Raw genomic sequence first — 5602 nt, 5'->3', positions numbered from 1 at the left:
CGGTGGGCGAGCACGGGTCCCTGCCAGGGTGGGCGCCTTCTCAGGGCCCACTGGGATGCAGACCAACCAGGCTGCCCGGGGAAGGCCGGCCGACACCCCAAGGCATGGCGCTGTCTGGGGAAGCATCTTCTGGAGGTGCCCCTCGTCCCTGCGTGGCCTCAGGTATGCCTTCCCCTCTCCAGATTTTCACTGGGCAGAATGACAGGTGTCCATGACGTGACCGGTCACTGAGCTCACAGACATGGAGAGGAGGGGACAGGAAGCTAGGCCTTCCATGGAGACACAGATGGGTCACTTCGCCTGCCTGCAGCGTGGGAGCTACATTTCCACATCTTGCTCGGCCCGGCCACCGCTGGCCGGGCTTGGGTCAGCCTCCACGGCCCGGGCCGGTGGTCAACGGGCAGCCAGTCCTCACTCTGTTTGCAAACATGCTCCGCCCCTGGGGCCCCTCCACCTGGCCCCAGCTTTGGCCAGCAGCTCTTTTGCCTGGCTGGGGCTACTGGTCTGTCTGCTTGCAGGATGCGCTCGCTCGCTTCCCACCTCCACAGTCCCCGCAGGGCGAGCTGTGCTGTGGAAATTGGATCAGTCACCCTCCCGCTTAAACCCATCAAGGGTGGCTAACGGCATTAGAGTAAAATTTCAACTCCCAGCAGGAGCCCACAGGACGCCCCGCAGGCAGGGGCGCGGCCTCCCCCACTGGCTCCCAGGCCTGGCCCTTCCCCAGCACCCAGGACTCCCGCCGTGTCCTCCACACACCAAGCTGTGCCCGCACCTCTGGGCCTTAGCACGGCTGCTGCTGGGATCCTTTCCCCACCGCTCCGAGTGCTGGATTTTTGTCATGCTTGGGGTCTTAAAGGCTCAGAGGTCTCCGCGGGAGAAAGGCCTTCCGGCTCGGCCTTATCTGCAGTGATAAGCCCTGTGAGAAGCTCGGGAAGTTCCTGAGACTGCTCATCCTGCCCAGCACCCTCGCACCTTCCGCACGTGGGGCCATTTCCCTGCTGTCCGGAGCCCTCGCTCACACGGGGAACAGGTCTGCGCTGGCCTTGGTGCCCTCGACCCCCGGTGAAGATCAGAGGGTGTGGGGGGTGAAGCTGGTTGGTGAAGACTCCCCTCCCCTTTCTTGCCCCCACCAAGCACTCTCCACGCCCTGGGCCTGACTGCAGGCGTGCTGGCTGGGAGCTTTCTTGCTCCTGTGTGTTAGTATCAGAAAGATGGAGCATAGCTTCCCACACCTTCTGTGTTTGCTAACTCTCTACATGTATAGAAAACAGACTTCAGCGGTACTAGCCAAGCACTTGTGAAGTGGGAGGAAAACACAGCAATTAGCGAGGGAGAGGGGGGTGGCAGCTCCGAAGGAGGCCTTGCGTCCGGGCGCTGTGCTTCCCGTGGAGGAGTGGACTCTGTCCAGGAGGTCACGGGGAGGGGGGTGTGCACAGAGAGCCTAGGGCCCCCAAGCGGAGGCCAGCGGCAGGAAGGGTGGCCTGGGGGGGCTTCTCTGGGCATCTGCCCAGGGCCGCTGCCTCCTCCTCCTCCTCCTCCACTGTCCCCGAACTTCCTCCGCCCACCCCCACCCCAGCCAAGGCTGCTGGCCCTGCCGGCCCTCATTCCGACTCTCCCTCCACTGCCTGAGCAGCTTCCTTCCGAGGGCCCCAACCAGTAAACAAACGCACAATGAACACCGTCTCCAGCACCCCGCAGAATCAAAACACGGGGCTTAATTAGAAGGGGAGAGCTCAGCACTGATTCTACCATATGAGCTGTATTTCTGGGCAACCAGATAGCCCAAACCCATACGGAAAATGTCTTTACAGATGGGCCAGAGAATAAGCTGGAAGAGCCAGGCTGGGTGGAGGGGGTGGGGCCCACCACCGGGCAAGCGCATTCCCTCGGCAGCACCCTTCACGGTTAGCCAGGGTGCGGTGAGGAGCAAAGCTGAGGACTTTCAGTCATTTCACGATTGTTTTTAAGCTGTTTACAGACAACATGGCCCTCCCTTGCCTGCAGTGGGGTGGACTGCTCCCACACGCCATTCCCCACCCCCACCCCAGCCCCAGCAGGCCTCTGATTGGGAAGAAACGAAGGAAACAGAAAAAATTACCATTGTGCATTCTAATCAAAAAACAGACTCAGGGAGCATTTACCAAGGGGTGGAAGTACTAGGTGAGGGGTACGGGGCGCTTTACGGTGGAAGGGGGGGCTGTCACCCCCTGAGAGGGGAGGACCAGGCACCCTGGGCCTCTGGAGGTGACGGACATGAAGCATCACCCACAACGTGAACTGAACCGCCTCCAAGCACCAGCTTCTGTCTACGGGGCCCACGGGGGAGACGCCCTCCAGGAGGTGAACCAGCTCCGGGGCATGTGTGGGAAGCAAGGAGCTGGCGAGCCTGAAACAGCAAAGACCCCATTTGCCCGAGGATTCCCGTCAGGGGTTGGAAGACACCTTCGGGACAAGTGGGAGGTTTGGTTTTAGGTGTATGTTAAGTGACGCCAGGAATTGCCACTTTCTTAGGTGTGTGAGTGGCATCGTGGTTTGTAAGAAGTCATCCAGGCCTTTTAGAGACGTGTACTCAGGTATGTCAGGGGGAGATCACCTCGTGTTCAGAATTTGCCTTGAAACACTTCAGCAAAGGGGAAGGTAAGGCCACAGTCTCCGTGAAGCAAACCTGGGGACGCTTCAGTTACTGAATCTGTAGGCTAGCTACAGGACAGCTTGCACCCTCTGGCAGGTGCGTGCTTGGAAACATTTGTGATTCACAAAAAGGAAGCCAAGCAGGATGCTGAGAGAAAGTGGGAAGAGACGAGGAAGAGACAGGAGGCCCTGGGATGCAGGCCCTGGGTTAGCTGGTGCGGATGTCACGGGAGCGCAGGGGGCAGGGGGCATGGGGAAGTGGGGGCACGGGCCCAGGATTCCAGGACAAGAGGCCTGGTGCTGGGGCAGCCAGCTGTTACTCTGCCATCCGCTGGGTGGTGGGGGGCACCCGTCAAGTGGCCTTAAGAAGGGGCGGGTTCCACCGCCTTGACAGAAGCGACTTCTCCAGGAAAAAGAGGCCACACCAGCTGTTCCAGGATGAAGGCGTTTCTGTGCGGCGGCTGCAGCCCATGGCTCCGTCCCAGACACGGTGGGGAAGGGCAGCATGGGAAATGTGTGCCGGACAGAAAGCTGCCGGGCCTTGCTGCACCTGCTGTCCTGAGGGTGAGAGAGGGGGACAGTTGAGGGGGGACACCTCTGAGGAGGTCGGGGGCTGAGAAACAGCATCCGGTGCAGCCAGGTGGCAAGGTGGGTGGGCCAGCGGGGGGAGTCCCAAGTTCGCCCACAGGCGTCTTACCCTGTGCAGCCTGGGAGCCAGCAGGCTCAGCTGTGGGTGAAAACAGTAAGGCCACGGGGCAGGGAGCCTTTGGAGAGCAAGTCCATGGCCGCCCTGGAAGAGGAGGAGGAGGGACAGCACTGAGAAGGAGCTCAGGGAAGAAGGGACCCAGGCCCAGTCCCCCACGCCCAGAGCCTGGGAATGAAGCCTGAAAGGCGCGTGTAGTGGGTGACACGGAGGGCGTCAGTGGCCTTGACAAAGCCAGTCTCTGTGACGCCACTTCCTGCCCGTCCCCCATCCAGACCTTCAGGTGTTCCCTCCCTTGCGCTGCTCCGGCTGTGGGGAGGGACAGGCGGGCTGCTCTCACCTGTGCCAGGTCCGAGCACCTGAGGGCTGGCTGCCTGCTTCAGCCCCCAGGCCCCAGGAGCAGAATCCATCCCCGTAGCCGGTCAGCGCCCGGGTACTTCCTGAGCGCCCCTGTGTGCCTCTGGTGTCCATCACCATGAAGGACGTGACACAGGGAACTCGATTGACTGTCCCCAACAAGGGAACTGAGGTCATAGTCCCCCCCGTGCTAGCTAGGGGACACCTTGTAGGAGCCAGGGGGACAGACGCCTGAAAGACAGTCGTCCTTGCCTCCGGGGCCACGTGAGCCGAGCCCACCGAAGTCCCCTCCCACTCGCCCCACTTGGGTCTCATCTCTTCCTCTCAGCCTGAGGAGGCAGCCAGGTGCTGGCAGGTGGCATGGCCAGGGTCCCACTGTGGTGAGGGCAGGGCCCTGGAGTCGTGTCTTCTCAGCACCGCCAGGGCACCGGCCACAGGAAGCCTCCTCCTGCAGGAAGCCTCCCCGGCCTGCTCCTCACCCGTTTCCTTATTCACCACGGTTTTACACGCTAACTCAAATGAGAGCAGGTCCCCCGTGAGTCATTTCCTTGGCCACCCTCTCAGGGAGCCTGCTCCATCAGGAGGCTCTCAGGTTGCAGCCCACATGGCTCTGACACCTCTCCAAGGCCGGCTCACCTCCTTTCTAAAAAAGCTGTGGTAAAACACACACCCGATTACACTGACCATCTCCAGCATCCAGGTCGGCGGCGTGAAGCACATTCACACCCTTGTGCAGCCGCCGCCTCCATCCTCTCCAGGACTGCTCGTCTCAAAATCGAAACCCTGTCCCCAGGAAGCTCTCCCTCCCATCCTCCACCCCCAGCCCTGACGACTGCCAACTACTTTCGGTCTCTATGAACTTGACTGCCTAGGCCCCCCGGGTTTAGACAGGAAGGGCTTGGGCCTGGGGCTGGTGGCCTGTCCCGCATTGTCCTGCCTGCAGCATCACACACCCGGATGCTCCCCTTCTCTTCTGGCCTGTGGCACTGGTGTTCCTGCTAGGCTTCCAAGCAAACAGATGGAAGTGGGAAACATCATTTGTCCTGAAAGGTTAGAGGCAGAGAGGCCGTCAGACAGAGGAGAGGAGAGGGTGGCAGGTGGGAGGTGAGGAAGCCGGGTCTGGAGCTCAGGGAGGCACCCTGTGCCCAGCCCTCTCTGTGTCCCCGATACCAGCCCCACAGGGGCCTCAGCTAAAGCATGTGCCCACCACTCCGTGCTGCCTCCTCCTCAGCTTTCTGTGAAAGGCTTTCGGTGCCTCTCACCTTTGCCCCCTCTGCATTCACCCCTCTGCTTATTTAGTCAGCAAACCTGGCCGGCCAGCCCCGGGGCTGTGCTCTGGGAAAGGCTGGGGCCTCCAGGCCTGGGTCACGCCCAGCCCGTCCTCTCCTCCAGGCCTCTCCTTCTGCCTGCCTGACCCCTAGTCCTGCCCCTCCCTCATCCAGGACCCTGCCCCGCAGGCTTCGGTGGGCTCTGGGTTCCCAGGTGGGGTCTCGGCGGCAGGTACCTGCAGCAGCAGAGACATGGGGTGCAGCCGCCGCACCCTTAGACGTTGGAGGGAGGCTGCCAGGCTGATTGACAGGTGCGTCCCTAGGTGATGGAGGAATGTCGCTGGGGAAGCTGGGACTCGGGGAACGGTGCCAATGACCCCCCTGGCACCCCCAGACCCACACCTACAGCCAAGGGTGCACATGGGCTCAGAGGTCAAAGGATGATGGTCACCACCCTGTCACTTGCCCATGGTTCTCTTGGTGGCAAGCAAGAACCCCCAACTCAAACATGCCAAATAAGTACATAGAAATGATTCATTGGCTCCCACATCTGGAAACTTCCTAGTAATGGGGTCCTGAGTTTAAGTGCAACTCAACCAATCAGAAGCCAGACTCCCTCCAAGGCAGGTCACCCTGAGTGGCA

General features: G+C 61.1%; 1 long non-coding RNA gene across 2 annotated transcripts; it reads right to left on the bottom strand.

Moving 5' to 3' along the window:
- Positions 1-2178: 2178 nt before the first annotated feature.
- LOC123478809 (uncharacterized) lies at positions 2179-4449 on the bottom strand. Of its 2 annotated transcripts, none has more exons than XR_006654151.2 (3): positions 4362-4449; positions 3329-3421; positions 2179-3189 (listed from the first exon to the last, which is right to left on the bottom strand). It is a non-coding gene; the product is annotated as an uncharacterized lncRNA (long non-coding RNA). The 2 variants fall into 2 exon arrangements; XR_011650667.1 differs by having other exon boundaries at positions 4328-4445.
- Between the last annotated feature and the right edge of the window lie 1153 nt (positions 4450-5602).

Source organism: Desmodus rotundus, chromosome 12, assembly GCF_022682495.2.
Source record: "Desmodus rotundus isolate HL8 chromosome 12, HLdesRot8A.1, whole genome shotgun sequence".
NCBI classification, from domain to species: Eukaryota; Metazoa; Chordata; class Mammalia; order Chiroptera; family Phyllostomidae; genus Desmodus; species Desmodus rotundus.
Note: the sequence above shows the minus strand (reverse complement) of the source record. Positions and strands in the feature narration are given on the sequence as shown.